We start from the raw sequence: 17,871 nt of genomic DNA on the forward strand, positions 1-17,871 counted from the left end.
ACTAAGAAGTCAGTTTATTTGTATGAAGCAACTTCTTCTGGAATTCTTAACCATATGTTTCTGCAAATATATAATAATCATTCCAGAAGGCTTTATTTTAGTAAGTGCATACTCATTGTAAAGCTATTACTTGACATAAAATATGTATTTTTAAATGAATTAAAAGCAAACTCTAGTGATGCAAAGTTCAAACGTGACTTATTACGGACAGCAGATTTAACCATCCTGAAGTCAATATATATTCTTTTTTTTTTTTTTGTCACTGAATGTTTTTAAACGCAGTAGGTGGTATAATAGGGAATGTATTTGGATTCTTAAAAGAACATCCAAGTATTATCTTTAAATGGCATTGTACCTGTAGTGCTTACCCCCACAGGAGCCGCTGGTGATGATGGGTTCTCTGTTCTGCCACAACTGTCTTAACTGCTTGGTCCCCACTGACACACTTGGTCGTAGACTAAAAAACATTTACACCTGTGAACCTAAGCCCTTGTACACACGGTCGGAGATTCCGACAACCAAATCCGTCGGATTTTGTCCAAAACTGTTGCATACACACGGTCGGACAAAGTTGTCGGAAAATCCAATCTTTAAGAATGTGATGACGTAATTTCGTTACGATTGGGACTACGTTCAGGCTAGTAGCCAATAGCTTTGATTTAGGAATTTGATCTGAGCATGTGTGGCACTTTGTCCGATCGGAATTCTCTACACATAATCGGAGTATGTCCGATTGGAGCATTTTGTCGGAAAATATTTCCGGTAAGTTGGAAAATTTGGTCCGACGGATATTCCGACGGAAACAGTCCGATGCAGACTACATACAGTCGGAATATCTGACAAAACGCTCCGATCGGACACATTCCGTCGGAATCGGACAAAATCGGACGGATTTGGTTGTCGGAATCTCCGACCGTGTGTACAAGGGCTTAGAGTTAGCAGGCTACCACTCTATAAGAACTCAAGAATACATATATATATATAAGAATACAATATAAGAATACAACGCCATAAGGCCACAGATAACTCGATGGTCAATTATTTCAATATATTTTAGCAAGGAAATTCAACATGGTATAAATTAACAGACAGATAATTGCGTAAACCTAAGGGCAACATGGACAATGACTGGCTAACTTGCACACAAAAAAATATAATAAGAATAAATTAAACTACAACCAGGTAACTAGGGTCCCTAAATGGTATCAATCAATTCGGAATGATAGAAAGGGTGCTGGTGTATACCTTGTGCATACAACCCCAATAGCTGGCAGGCGTACACATTTCTATTATATCAATCCAAGTGAAACTGCGCAAGTGAAAATGGCAATAAAAAACCTAAATGAGCTGCAGAAAATATATGTACAGGATAACATACATGAAAATTAATTAATAAACCACATTATGTGCTAAATTCTTGTGATAATAAATTAAGAATCATAAAAATGTAAGAAATATATATAAGAAAAATTTCATAAAGATGATGTGATCAGTCATTTTCCAAACAGGCGTTTTTATACTTCTCTTCACTGAGCGTCTCACACGCTATGGTAAGGAGACAATTTCACTGATGTATGCAGTGCTTTAAGTGTAGCTGGGACACATGGATATTTTGATCTAAATCACCTGGATTCAGCATAAGATTGTGGACCGATCACATCATCTTTATGAACTTTTTTACTTTATATATTAAACGTTATTACGTTTTTATGTTTCTTATTAATTTATTATCACAAGACGTTAGTGCGGCGTGTGGTTTATTAATTAGCACACATTTCTAGTGTGGAGGTACCACTAGAGGTGTAATTAATATTGGCTGGCATCAGTGGGGCCTTTCTATAAGTGGTGCACTGCCCCTTTAAATGTGTGTGTAGCTAATAGAAAATAGACACACACAAGCAGAGTCCACAACTGCCCATAGTTCCACAGTACATCCAGCGAGGGGGAGGGGTTGGCAGTGGGGGACGCGAGCCGGCACAGCCATCCCACAGCTGCTCAGCCCTGCATGTCTAGTTTGGCAGTCCACCTGCTGGGGAGGGAAGGGGGGCAAGCATGTGAAGCACACAGAGTGCTGCTCTTACAGACTTACTTACTGCAGACTTCAACCCAGCAAGGGGGAAAGCATATTCCACTCAGAGTAAACAGGACCCAGCTACATACATATTTAAATGTTTCTATTGTTTTAACTAGGTATTGGTGTAATTATATTGTTTGTTTGCCTTGCCTTGTAATGATGGGCTCACATGTTGTGGCTGAAGATTGCAGTGTCGTGGTGAATCGATTCCCCAATGTATTGCTGCAGCTAGCCTGTTTATATACTATCTGCTTCATAGTACATCTGAAATTTTGGAATAGTTCTGATTATAGATGAATACCTTTATGAGTATCTGTGACTATCATGGGAAAATTAAATGTTGTTGTTTGGAATGGTGATTTGATCTTGATCTTTGTTGTTAATTTGTTATAAAATTTTCAAAAATAAAATCTGAATAAAAAAAAAAAATCAACCACATTTTTACAACAGAGCTTTTACATATGTTGAAATATGAGCAGATATCTATTGTTAAGTTATAAATATCATTGGGTCTATGTCTTTGACTTCCATATAACTTAATGTGATTGTAGCCGTATTAGTGCAATTGTGACAGAGAAAATTGAGTACTGTCCGTGATACTTTTTTTATTTGCACTAGCATACAATTTTTCAGGACAAGCTTTCGGGGTATGTCCCCTTCTTCAAGGTCCAGGCAGTACTCTTGGACCTGAAGAAGGAGACATACCCCGAAAGCTTGTCCTGAAAAATTGTACTGCACCACTCAACAAGAGGATTTTGAAGTGCCCTCCTGGAAAGACTTGAATATCATGCTAACAACACTAATGAATCTCTCTATTTGATATAAACTATTTTAAAAGTTGTTACTTTAAAAATGTGTATTTACTTTGTATTAAGTCATAAGTAAATAAAGAAAATTAAAAGTGCCCATGAATGCAGCCTAATCAGTGCTCATCTGCAGCCTCACCATTGCCATGAATGCAGCCTCACCATTGCCATGAATGCAGCCTCACCATTGCCATGAATGCAGCCTCACCATTGCATTCAATGCAGCCTTACCATTGCCATGAATGCAGCCTTACCATTGCCATGAATGCAGCCTCTTATGTGCCATGAATGCAGCCTCTTATGTGCCATGAATGCAGCCTCTTATGTGCCATGAATGCAGCCTCACAATTGCCATCAGTGCAGCCTGATCGATGCCCATCTGCAGCCTCAGAGGGGACAGGGAGGAAGGCAGGACGAGCGCCAACAGATTGCATATAGGATAATCTCCTGTTGCATGGCAGCCTCTTTAATACAAAGTGCCTCCTCCTAGACAGAACAGTCGTCAAACGGCAGCCCAGGAGACAGAACTCCCTATTACAGATGCTGCCGAGTAACCAGCAGATTCTCCTTTATGTAATCTGTTGGCGCTCGTCCCGCCCCTTCCCTGTCCCCTCCAAGGCAGCGCTGATAAATACAGTATATATGTATATCCAAATTACCAGGGGGGCCACATTAAACCAAAACGTGGACCACAATTGGCCCACGGGCCAGACTATGGACATGCCTGATGTAGACAAAGACTCACACAAGCTCTACCACACAGTTGTAAAGTAATGAGCTGACTATCGGTGCTCAGGCTTGTTGTGTCCCATGAACATCAAAATAGCAAAACATTTCAGCAAAATGATTGCTTCATCTTAAAAATCTTCATTAGGCACTAACAGCAGTTCTACATCTATAGTGCTAACGCGTTTCAGCCAGAGCCTCCCTCATAAAGTATTTTAATGTTAATAAAGGATACAAGAATATACCGTTAATTTGGGTGATTTTTGGTAGAAATCATTGTCTTCTATTGATTTGAAACCTTTTTTGTGTAGTAATGTGCAGATCTATTGTCACCAACCTTTTGTTTACTGTAATAATCTAGATGAGATCTGAATATTTACACAATGGCACTCGTGGCACTGCCTGGTTATGTTTACATCCTATATTTCTTTTACAGTTAAGTTGAGATTTCTTCCAGCCCCAATTTAAAAAAAAATCTGTTGGTAAAGAGGAGTTTACTGCCATAGACAAATACTGAATACATAAAAAATGTTAAAAAAAAAATGTAAATTATGAATCATCTTTAAAGACTGGACTTGGTAAGAAATAGTAAGAAAGACTTCTCTGGAAAAAGCATCTTAGAGCTATCTGTAAATCAGATGATTTGTAATAAAGCTATGAAGGGGCAGAGCTTTTTATTCTGACTGAATAAAGTTATGGATGCATGCCTAGGGAAATTGGAATGATGATAGAAGTTCTAGTTTTTAATAACAAAATCAAAACATCAGTTATGCTCCAGGGGGTCAATACAGGGTTAAATGAAATAGATAAAAAAACACCCAGGCAAACCAATAACACTGTAAGTCCTCACAGTTACTCTTGGTGGGTGATGGAACGGACCCTGCTGTGAAATATTATATCAAGAATTATAATTACATGCACCTGTTGAACAGGGGCAGAAAAATTGGGCCTTGGCATTGGTGCCACAACACTCTTAGCCCCTGTACACACGGTCTGAGATTTCGACAACCAAATCCGTCGGATTTTGTTCGTCGGATCTTGTCCGAAACTGTTGCATACAAACGGTCGGACTAAGTTGTCGAAAAATCCGATCATTCAGAATCGTTTGTTACGATGGGACTACGTTCAGGCTAGTAGCCAATAGCTTTGATGTAGGAATTTGATCTGAGCATGCGTGGCACTTGGTCCGATCAAAATTCTCTACACATGATCGGAGTATGTCCGATCGAACTAGTTGGTCGGGAAATATTTCCAACATGTTGGAAAATTGGGCCCAATGGATATTCTGACGGAATCAGTCCGATGCATACCACACACAGTCGGATTATCCGACGACACGGTCCGATAGGACACATTCCGACGGATTCTCTGACCAAGGGCTAACACCTCACAGAAACTCTAGTTGGAGAGCAGGAATGAGCCCTGCTACAAAGTATTTGATGAAAAATTGTAATTACACGCCCCTGTTAAACAGCGGCTGAAAAATTGGGCCTTAGGCACTGGTTCTGGTGCCACAACACTGAAACCACTCACAAATATTGTAGTTGAGCGCAGCAATGAACCTTCCTTCAAAATATTGCATCAAAAATTGTAATTACACGCCCCTGTTAAACAGGGGCTGAAAATTGGGCCTTAGGCACTGGTGCTGGTGCCACAACACTGAAACCACTCCCAAATTTTGTAGTTGAGCGCAGCAATGAACCTTCCTGCAAAATATTGCATCAAAAATTGTAATTACAAGCCCCTGTTAAACAGGGGCAGAAAAATTGGGCCTTAGGCACTGGCACTGGTGCCACGACACTGCAATCCCTCACACATACTCTAGTCGGAGTGCAGGAATGAGCCCTGGCCTTAGCCACTGGTGGCGGCACCCAGAACTAAAAATGTTCTTCCAAGCTATCAGAAGGATCATTGAGGAGGAAGAGGATAGTCAGTCAGCATAACAGGATAGTCACTCGACATCAGTATAGGCAATCTTGAAGGGGGTCTGACATTTCAAAAAAAATTATTTGTTACATCAGCTTCAGGTGCTTGGTAGTTGGTGGTGATCCAAGACTGATTCATTTTTATGAAGGTCAGTCGATCAACAGAGTCGGAGGACAGGTGAACCCTGTGATCTGTTCCAAAGCTTCCAGCAGCACTGAACGCTGGATACAGGACAGGCCAGTAGCTCAATTGCATACTGTGCAAGCTCTGGCCAGTGATCCATCCTCAAGACCCAGTAACCCAGAGGATTTTCGGTGGGAAAGGTGTCCAAGTCTGATCTTGCCCCTAGGTATTCCTGCACATGTAAATCAGACGCTGGTGATGGTTGCTGGAACCGATCATACCTTGGGGCTGCGGACTAAAAAATTGTCTGAACGCATTGGTCAGATGGCCACCTTCTCCACAGCTTCTTCTGTGACTGACCGAAGCCTCAGAAACACGTTATCCAGGACCAGGAATTTGTAACCTCCCAATCTCTGGGAACGCATTGCATAGACCTTTCTGCAAGGCCTCCCGAAGATGTCTCACCCTCTGCTCCCTCTGCAACGGCAAGATAAGATCTGCAACCTTACCCTTGTACCGTGGATCAAGGAGAGTTGCCAGCCAGTAATAATCCCTCTCCTTGATCCGAAGAATACGAGGATCCTTCCGCAGGCTTTGTAGGATAAGGGAGGCCATGCAGCGTAGATTAGCTGAGGCATTTGGTCCAGAGTCCTCTGGGTCACTAAGGATGACATGATCCGCAGCCACCTCCTCCCAGCCACGGGTTTCTTGGGACTGTAAATGATCCCTAAAAGACTGCTGCTGATGCTGAGTGCCAGGCTCCACCTCCATGCTGACACAATCCCCCTCCTCCTCATCCTCTTCCTGTGTGATCGGCTGTCTGGATAAAGGGGGCCTTGAGAGGCAAGGAAGTCCTCCTCTTCCTGCCTCTGTTCTGCCTCAAGTGCCCTGTCCATTTTTCCACGCAATGTTTGCTCCAACAGGTGGACAAGAGGTACAGTGACACTGATGCATGCATTGTCACTGCTCACCATCCTTGTGGCCTCCTCAAATGGTGACAGGACAGTGCATGCATCCCTGATCATGGCCCACTGGCATGGGGAAAAAACTGAGCTCCCCTGACCCTGTCCTAGTCGCACAGGTACTCATTGATGGCCCTCTGCTGCTTGTGCAGCCGATGCAGCATGGCCAACGTTGAGTTCCTCCTGGTGGGCATATCACAGATTAGGCTGTTCTTGGGCAGGTTCAATTCCTTGTGGAGGTCAGCCAGCTGAGCATTGGCATTATATGACTGGCGGAAATGAACACAGACTTTCCTGGCCTGCCTCAGGATATCCTGCAAGCCCGGGTACCTGCCCCAGAACCTCTGCACCACCAAGTTAAGGACGTGAGCCAGACAGGGCACATGGGTCAGTTTTCCCTATCGGAGGGCGGAGAGGAGGTCGGTGCCATTTTTGCAAACCACCATTCCTGGCTTAAGCTGGCATGGCGTCAACCACCTCTCAGCCTGCCCCTGCAGAGATTACAGAATCTCTGCCCCAGTGTGGCTCCTGTCCCCCAAGCACACCAGCGCAAGCACATCATGGCATATTTTTATCTGCATACTTGCGTAGCCCCTTGAACACCTACAGAGCACTGCTGGTTCAGAGGATAAAGTACAGGAAGAGGCCATGGAGGAAGAAGAAGAGGAGGGGGTGGAGGAGAGAGGTGTGTCACAATCACCAGTAGTAGCATTTTGGAGGTGGGGTGGCGGAACAACCTCCAAAACTACTGCACCTTGTCCTGCATCCTTCCCAGCTGCCAGAAGAGTGACCCAATGTGCCGTGAAAGATAGGTAACGTCCCTGTCCATGCCTGCTGGACCATGAGTCAGCGATAATATGCCCCTTACCGCTGACCACCCTGTCCAGCGAGGCATGGACATTGCCTTCCACATGCCGGTAGAGAGCCGAAATTGCCTTCCGTGAGAAAAAGGGCCGTTTGGGAACCTGCCACTGAGGAACTGCACAAACTCACAGAAGGGGGCCGAGTCTACCAACTGAAAATGCAGCAGTTGAAGTCTAGCAATTTAGCCAAGCTAGTATTCAACCACTGGGCATGTGGACGGCTGGGAGTGAACTTCTTTCGATGGTGCAGCAGCTGGGCAGGGAAATTTGCCTGGTACAATCGAACGTCGGTGTACCGCTAGCAGATTACCCACAAGTACTTGGCTGTGACACACCTAATTCTACACCTTCATTACTCTCAGTGCAGGTTTCAGAGAGGACTGAAGGTATTGTGGGGTTAGAGATCCCAGCTGATGAGGAGCAAGGAGAGGTCCGCTTTGTTCTTTGGTGTGGGTCTTTTAGGTACGCTTGCCAATGAACTGCATAGCAGGTCGACAAATGTCTGGTCAAGCATGTGGTGCCCAAGCAGCAGTGCGATCTGATGCACATGATTCAAAAAAAGGCCCACACCAAAGAACTTTTCGAATAGCGTGGAGAGGCAGCGCCCTGCACAGGCGGATTTCTGCAGTGTGATGCAGTTGGTGTGCTGCACTTAAGCTGGCCCCTAGAGAGCATCCTGCCTCGTTGGAGATGTGCCTCCTCCTCCTCTCTCCTATCAGGCACCCACATGGAGTCAGTGACCTCATCATCCCCTCCCTCCTCATCACTGGAGCAAACCTGGCAGTATGCTGCAGCTGGGGGAACATGACTGCCAGGTTGCTGTCCTTCTTGGGCATTTCCTCTCTCTGGGCTCACGTTACTGCCTTCCTCTTGCTGGGTATCATCTTCAGAGCCTTCAAAACGCTGGGCATCCTCATGGAGCATGTACCCAACACTGTGCTCAAACAGTTCGAGGGACTCCTAAGGAGGACATGGTGGGGCTAGGGAAAGTGCCATTAAGACGAGGAAAGAGGCCACATTGGCAGCTGCTTTGCCAGTACCCTGAGCCTGGGTGAGAGAGGATGAGGAGGATGAGGATGGCATGTTGCGGCTCAACATGTCCAGCTGCCAAAAATAAGGACAAGCGTGTCCCATGGCCACGTGCTGATGAGGATGCACAGTGTCCACGACCAGCACTGTTGCCTCTAGACAGAGAGCCTGCTTGCCCTCTTTTATTGGCTCGTGACTGTCTGCCTCTCCTTGTTGGCCTTCCAGACATACTAATGGCCTGCAGGGAGATGTAGCTGCACAAAGCTGGGACGTATATTCTGATTATACTGCAGCTAGCAGAATCAACTGCCTGCCTGTAGTATTATTACTATGAGAACACTGTCAGGGTCGTTACCTGGATGGTCGCGGTGCTGCCCGTGTTGGTGCGCACTGATGTCCTGCGGTGCGTGCTGGGGTGCGTGTTCCTGTGCGTGCGGTGTTGCGCGCTCCTGTGGGCGCTGGTGCGCGTCGGTGTGTGCCCTCACGTGCCCCTGCTGGCGCTGGTGCGCGTCAGCGCGCGCCGTTACGCGCTGTGGTGGGCACTTCGGGTACCACTGGTGTGTCTGCCGGCGTTCGGGTGCGCGCGCGCGCGTGCGGGTGCGCGTGCGCCCGCGCGCGTCGGCACACGCACGTGCGCGGTGCTTGGCGCCAATCGGCCTATTTAGGTCTGCTACTGACATCTCCCAGGTGCTGCCTGATCAACAGCTTCTCGGTTCCTGTCCCGTTGTTCGTATCCTGTGTTCCTGTTTGCTTATCTCCTGACAACCCGGCTTTCCTTTGACACCGCTGACCTCTGCCTGCATCTGACCTCGGCCTGTTTGACCTCTCTTTGCCTGCTCCTTCTGTGCCTCTGCTGCCCGCCTGTTGCCGTACCCTGCCTGCACCTGGACCTGCCTGATCTGCTCCTGCTCTGTACCCAGTTTGCCTGTGTCCTACCTACACACCTGCTGCCGGAAGCTTCCTGCAAGTTCCTGCTCCTGGAGCCATATCACAGGCTCTCTTACTACTCCGCACTCTCAGCCACCTGTCTGCTCTATCAGGGGTTGTAAGTCGGACACGTACGGGAGACCACCCTCTGCCCAAGCGGACTCATCGGTTCGGTAAGTGCCAGCCTGACAAACACCAGCAATAGGGGTAGCTTTAAGTGTACACTGTGCAGATGACACAGTACACCGGCTGTAATTACTGAAGCTTCCTGCCTGTGGTATAGAATCAGAAGAACACCAGCAATTGGGGTAGCTTTAAGTGCAAACTGTGCAGGGGACACAGTACACCAACTGTAATTGCTACAGCTGCCTGTGGATAGGATCTGCAAAACACCAGCAATTGGGGTAGCTTTAGGTGCAAACTTTGCAGATCACACAGTACACCGACTGTAATTGCTACAGCTGCTTGCGGATAGGATCAGCAGAACACCAGCAATTGGGGTAGCTTTAGGCCTACACTGTGCAGATGACACAATACACTGACTGTAATTACTGCAGCTGCCTGCCTGCGGTATAGGATTAGAAGAACACCAGCAATTGGAGTAGCTTTAGGCGTACACTGTGCAGATGACACAATACACTGACTGTAATTACTGCAGCTGCCTGCCTGTGGTATAGGATATGAAGAACACCAGCAATTGGGGTAGCTTTAGGTGCACACTGTGCAGATGACACAATACACCAACTGTAATTACTGGAGCTGCCTGCGGGATAGGATCAGCAGAACACGAGCAATTGGGGTAGCTTTAGGTGCAAACTGTGCAGATGACACAGTACACCGACTGTAAATGCTACAGCTGCCTGCGGATAGGATCAGCAGAACATCAGCAATTGGGGTAGCTTTAGGCGTACACTGTGCAGATGACACAAAACACCGACTGCAATTACTGCAGCTGCCTGCCTGTGGTATAGGATCAGAAGAACACCAGCAATTGGGGTAGCTTTGGCTGTACACTGTGCAGGTGGCACAATACACCAACTGTAATTACTGGAGCTGCCTGCGGTATAGGATCAGAAGAACACCAGCAATTGGGGTTGCTTTAGGTGCACACTGTGCAGATGACACAGTACACCGTCTGTAATTGCTACAGCTGCCTGCGGATAGGATCATCAGAAAACCAGCAATTGGGGTAGCTTTAGGTGTATACTGTGCAGGTGGCACAATACACCGACTGTAATTGCTGCAGCAGCTGCCTGTGATATAGGACCAGCAGAACACCAGCAATTGGAGTAGCTTCAGGTGTACACTGTGCAGGTGGCATAATACACTGACTGTAATTGCTACAGCTGCCTTTGGTATAGGACCAGCAGAACACCAGAAATTGGGGTAGCTTTAGGTGTACATTGTGCAGGTGGCACAATACATTGACTGTCATTGCTACAGCTGCCTGTGGTATAGGACCAGCAGAACACCAGCAATTGGGGTAGCTTTAGGTGTACACTGTGCAGGTGGCAAAATACACTGACTGTAATTGCTATAGCTGCCTGTGGTATAGGACCAGAAGAAAATCAGCAATTGTGGTAGCTTTAGGTGTACACTGTGCAGGTGGCACAATACACAGACTGTAATTCCTACAGCTGCCTGTGGTATAGGACCAGAAAAACACCAGCAATTGCGGTAGCTTTAGGTGTACACTGTGCAGGTGGCACAATACACCGACTGTAATTGCTGCAGCAGCTGTCTGTGATATAGGACCAGCAGAACACCAGCAATTGGGGTAGCTTTAGGTGTATACTGTGCAGGTGGCACAATATACCAACTGTAATTGCTGCAGCAGCTGCCTGTGGTATAGGACCAGCAGAACACCAGCAATTGGGGTAGCTTTAGGTGTACACTGTGCAGGTGGCACAATACACCGACTGTAATTGCTACAGCTGCCTGTGGTATAGGACCAGCAGAACACCAGCAATTGGGGTAGCCTTAGGTGTACACTGCGCAGGTAGCACAATACACTGACTGTAATTGCAACAGCTTCAAAGGAAATTCAAAGACACTGTCTCTCCATCTATCTCTCTCTCCACTGACGCAACACACTATGCAAGGCCGCCATGCAGGTGGCTATATATAGTGTGGGGCGTGTACTAAACCCCCTGAGCCATAATTGGCCAAAGCCACTTGGCTTTGGCCAATTACAGCTCTCTGTATAGATGGCACTGGGATTGGCCAAGCATGCGGGTTGAACATGGGTTCGACTCGAACACGAAGCTCATCCCTACTGGTGACCCCACAATAGGGCAAAAACTTTTTTGAGGAAGAGAGTTTAACAAGACAAGTGCCCACTCATTAAAATGAGAAGAAAAGAGGTTTAACCTTAAACTATGTAGATGGTTCTTTACTGTAAGAGCAGCAAGGATGTGGAATTCCCTTCCATAGGTGGTGTTCTCATCGATAGTTTCAAGAAACTATTAGATAAGCATCTGAATGACCTCAACATGCATGGATATACAATGTAATACTGACATATAATCACACACATAGGTTGTACTTGATGGACTTGTGTCTTTTTTCAACCTCACCTACTATGTAACTCAGTGTTTCTCAACTCCAGTCCTCAAGGCGCCCAACAGGTCATGTTTTCAGGTTTTCCATTATTTTGCACAGGTGATTTGATCCGTTTCACTGCCTTAGTAATTACCACAGCTGTTTCATCTGAGGGAAATCCTGAAAACATGGCCCGTTGGGGCGCCTTGAGGACTGGAGTTGAGAAACACTGATGTAACTATGTGATATATGACATTAGTTTCTCACCGGTCAGGTAAATGATTGTGTGTTGTCCAAAAACCCGAACAGGCAAAGTTCAGTTTCCATTTGGGGAGCTTATCCCTATTGAAGCCTAAACCCTATATTATTTGAATTTCTGATGGATGTGAGACATTCAGATGCCTTTTTTTAGAAAGATTCTATGCATTCCTTTTGAGGGCATTTTTGTTTTTGTTTGGTCCATATCACCATATGCTGTTAGCATTGGCATACATTGATAGGTTCCAGAGGTACAGCCATCTGTGGTATGCTGGGTAAATCACTGCCAGTGAAAATAAAGTATAACAAACTAGTAATGTAAAGGCTGTTTACCCCTTCATGCTCAGCGTACCCAAATATGTGGCCTCACTTAACTGTGCTTTTTTCCATGGGGCAGCATATTTGCGTATCTCCCTTTGTACTGCCATGTGGCGTGCTCTCAGCACAGAGACCGGGCTCTCAGCATAAGCCCACGTACTAACAGTTGGGACCTGGAACTCCCAATTCCGCATCACCTGATCACTGTGATGGCTATTATAATAGCTATATTATAAATTACTATTATAGTGATCAGTCACTGTGAAGCCCAGCCCCATGTTTTCCTTCTCTGTGAATAGAGGAGAGAGATACATTGTATTTCTCTCTCTCCCCTTGCAGAGGAAAAAAAAAAGTGTGTGTAAAAAATAAATAAATAAACAAATAAATAAATAAATATAAATATATATATATATATATATATATATATATATATATATATATATATATATATATATATATATATATATTATAATAAAAAAATACAAAGAAATACCTAGATCAAGGTGTTTGGTTCAAGGTCGGGGTCAAAGGTCAAGTTTGAATCAGGGCCATTTTATTCTTATTTTTTTGGACAGGTTTTTTTTTTTATTTAATTAGAGTAAAAAAAAACAAAATGCACACTATTGTTTCTGGGCTGTACTACGGGTACAAACATACACATATGTGGTATCGCTTTGGTTTTGGTGGTAGGTTATGGTAGTTGTAAGAAATATACAGCTAAATTTAAACAAAATGATTTTTTTTTTTTACTATTTGTGGCCATTTTTTCTTTTATAATAATTTAAAAATCAAAAAAAAAAAAAAATCAGGAGATATCTATTACCCTTTACCACCAAATGTATATGTATGGTATTACTAACACATGTCAACATTGCAAAATTGTGCTTAGGCATTAAGATTTGTTTTACCATTAGGCACGAGTTAACAATGATTAGGGGTTAACAATGATGTTGCCAAAGTTTTGCAGATGCTGACCATAGTTTATGATGGTTCAATCACCCTGATAACATTACCATATACTTTGTAGGCAAATCTAGGTTAATGCTGAAATCAATGTGTTCATCTGTAGGACCCTCTTACGGTGAAAAAATCCAACATCAATAGGTATACACTACCCTACATAGCCGCCATTCAAATTACTTGAATGCAATCCTATCAAAGCACAGTTGGACGCATGTCTAAAAACCTTGCATCATGCATTGTCATGAGATGAGCAAATTGGTATTGGTGACATTGATTAAAGTATGAATTTACCAATTTTGTTGTCAGTGAAATTTTGCAGAAACTAAAACTCTCATTTACAGTTATTGATATGTTTAGGCAAAATGTGTCTTGTTTCATTTAGTGTTCTTTGTCATTTTTTTTGTCTCTTTTGTGTATTTTATTGTAATGAATACAGTTTAGACATGTGAAATTTGCTTCAGCCCAAATCTAAATTCTGAATCTAAATACGGACAACTTTTTGGTTATTCGGATGTATCCAAATTTCTGAAAAACAATAGAAATGAATTTCATTAAAAAGTATTTTGTTGCGTTTCCTTTTTTCGTTTTCAAATGAATTCCAAATTTGCAGAACAATGAAAATGCTGTTTTTTTCCTTTATTTTTCATTGCAGGAATTCTTTTACATTCAGCTGTCAGTAGAGAAGCCCATTGAAAGCTGATGAGTCATGGGTTGTTAAGGATGCAGCATCTGGCTTCCTGTCCCGCTCCTGTCCTTAACAACCAGCTATTCTTCACACAGAATTTGGATCAGTCGAAAAAAATTTTGACCGACTCAAATTCGAATCATTCTGAAAATTTGCAATTTGTTAAAAAATGAATAAACAAATCGAAACCAAACAAAACTAAGTAAATTCCAAAACAAATCCACAAAAGAAAACTATTTAGAATTAATTTATATGAAACACATTTTTCATTCTGCACATGTCTACCACAGCTGTTTTGGGCACTCCCTGGGTGGGATTTTTCTTCTCTTTGAAAAGATTTCCTGTTGCTTCTTGTTGTGTCTCCAGTACACAGACAGCAAAATAATATGGGCATTTTAACAATTTCATATCCTTAACTAACAACAATTTTGTTTTAGGTATAGTCGTAGTTAGCGACATTCAACAGGGCTTGTTCTGTAATGTTGAAAATGTTTCATAGCTTCCCCAAGCCACTTCTTGTGTCACATCTTTCCATGAAAGGTGTAGATGTTGATTGTCCAACAACATGATGAAAGGTGTGAAAGCTGTGGAACCACCCTGTTCTAGATACATTATCCTATCCTTGGTGTTAAAAAGTCAGAGGAAATCTGGGTGGTTCTGGCGCAAACTGTAGTTCAAAAGATGCCAGAGAACCTGTCTGGCATGCTGCCGAGCCAGGCTTGCGGCTGGCACTATGGACTTGTGGCCCCTCTCACCATTTAGGGTATTTTATATCTGCCATGCATAATTTCTCTCTTTAGCAGTCTAGATCTTTAACTATTTTCAAGCCATCACACATACTCTTACCAATATATGTGTACACCAAAGACAGTTCATCATTTACTAATCTCATGCCCAGTGCCCCTATCAGTTTTTTTTATATATAAACTGATCCCTACATTTCCTTATTTTACTCATACACATGATTTTAGATCATCAGGTTGCTATTGCCTATACATGGAACCTGTCCACCATTTGGCCCCCTCATCCCTTTTTCTTAAATTACCACCACATTAGTATACTGTCATGATCCCCGATGATGTGCTGAATTTTCAATACTTACATCAAGTCTAAATGTTTTTTTCCCAATGTTTTAAGATTTATCACACATATTTTATCATTATTTTTATTTTAGCCTCCTTTTATTGTTCCATTCCTCTTTTTGTCCTGTGGTCATTCTTAGACTCATTATGCAGTACATTACATTGGTTATTATTGTTGTTTTTATTGTTATTTCCAGTATGTCCACTAGATGGCCCCCACCTGTATGACCATATTATTCTCCACCTGTGTTTCATCATCAACTGCTATTTCCAATTTTTCTACTAGATGGCCACCCACCTATATTATTCTCCACCTGTGTGTTCATCATCTTTTGCCATTTCCCCCTATCACCACAAGATAGTGGATTCTACATATCCTGCTTGAGAAAGGAGCATGCCTGTCCATTCCACTAACAGTGTGCAGGCTCCGAAACGGCATTGCAAACACTTACGATGACGTCAGTCGCCGTTGTGGTCCATGAACACTTCAGACCTCTCCTCTGTATTACGATCTGAGCCAAAGAGTGTACAGAGCCAGCAGACAGATTTCTATGGGTTCTTGAATGACACAGCCTGTTGAAGCAGTGAGCAAGGAGATCTACCGCTGCAGAATTTTCCTCATGCTGATCGTTTTTAACCTCAATGTGAGTGTTTTTATATATTGTACCATAAAATTTCTACAGTTCATACTTAGAAGGTGCCTTTTTCTTTACCCTTTGTCAAAATGTCAGAGTAGGTCTTAATTCCTTGATTGATATGGCTTAAGGTTTGAATTTTAGTCAAATCGCTTGGGTAGAGATGTTAAAATACCATTATATGTGCAAGACAGTTAGTGTTGAAGGCCCCTATTCCTGTTTAATTGTTACCCCATGTCCTCCCACATTGTCCACTCGCGTGCACTCTCTAGTGCACGGTGCAGTAGGATCTGTGACCCGCAGCCAAATACTGATTATTGTACTTGGCTTCTGAGTGGTCCTGGTACCATGTGATTGTTGTGACAAATCACAGCAAGCACATGAACAGTAGTAAACAATCCTGTCTTTGTTTACTACTGTGTGAGCTCTGTGATTGGTCACAGAAATCACATCATCACATCATCACAGTAGTACACAAGGTTCCATGAATGAAACCTTTACACAGTCTTTTACCAGTTGCTTATTACAGTGATTATCATTGTACAAAATCCTGATCACCCTTTCAGAGTAGTATAGTGTCACTATGGTAACACTGCTCTGTTATATGTATAGTGTCCCTGATTACTGTCACACAAGTCATATTGTCCCCAATCACCGTCACACCTGTTACTGTGTTCCTGATCACCCCAACACATTAGTAGATGTTCCTTGTTATCCCTAAGGTGCTCCTTGGATTTTTGGCCTCTCTATGTGGCTGAGCTGTGAAAAGGTCTCACACATGTGGTATCGCCATACTCAGAAGGAGTAGCAGAACGTGTTTTGCAGTGTAGTTTTAAATATGCCTATGCTGTACATTAGAATTATCTTATTAATTGGCAACTTTGTGCAAAAAAACTTGTGGTAAAAACAGAATATCTTCAAAATCTCACTATGCCTTTCAGAAAATACATTGAAGTGTTTGCTTTCTAAACTGGGGTCATTTGTGGGTGTTTATACTGTTCTGGTGCTCCAGGGCCTCCAAAAATGTGATAGGTAGTCAGGAAATAGGTAGTCAGAAAATAAGATGTGTAATTTATGTGCCTAGAACACCTAAAGGTGCTCCTTGGATTTTGGGTCCCTCTATGCGGCTAGCCTGTGGAAAAATATCACACATGTGGTATCCCCATATGCGGGAGGAGTAGAAGAATATGTTTTGGTGTGTAATTATAAGTATCCCCATGCTGTGTTTGAGAAATAACTTGCTAAAAATGCCAACTTTGTAAAAAATAAAAATTCTCATTTTACAAAACATTGTGACAAAAAAATTACAACTTAAAAAACTCACTACGCCTCTTAGTAAATACCTAGGATTGTCTACTTTCCAAAAAGGAGTTATTTGGGGGGTATTTGTACTGTCCAGGATTTTTAGGGCCTAGTAAAATGAGATAGGCAGTCAGTACATTTTCAAAATGTATACAGAGTATACCATGAATTGTAAACTCTATACCATTCACACTAAATATTGTGCACTTATTTGGGTGTTTTTTTTTAACAAAGAAATTTTATTTTCATAACAGAAACTAACAAAATTTTCAGCCTTTTTTTGTTTATATAGCAAACAATAAAAAACTCAGTGGTGATTAGATACCACCAAAAGAAAGCTCTATCTGTTTTAAAAAAGGATACAAATTTCATTTGTGTACAGTGTTGCATACCTGAATAGTTGTCATGCTTGAAAGCTGAAAATTGGCCTGGACTGAACCAGGGGTGAAAGTGTCCAGACTTGAGGTGGTTAACTGTGGTTATTGTAGTATGAAGAAGGTAACCTCTTCCACACATCTTACAAACCAGCTGTCCTCTCTGTGTAGTATGTATACTTTTCTGTCCAAAAAAAAAATGTCCCTTAAAGTATTGAAAAACTACTGGTTCTTGGCCTGTAGAAGTTGTCAGCTATGTTGAACCATTGGTTTGTGA

Source organism: Lithobates pipiens, unplaced genomic scaffold (assembly GCF_037356315.1).
Source record: "Lithobates pipiens isolate NorthernLeopardFrog02 unplaced genomic scaffold, aLitPip1_a1.2 Scaffold_13, whole genome shotgun sequence".
Classification (NCBI taxonomy): domain Eukaryota; kingdom Metazoa; phylum Chordata; class Amphibia; order Anura; family Ranidae; genus Lithobates; species Lithobates pipiens.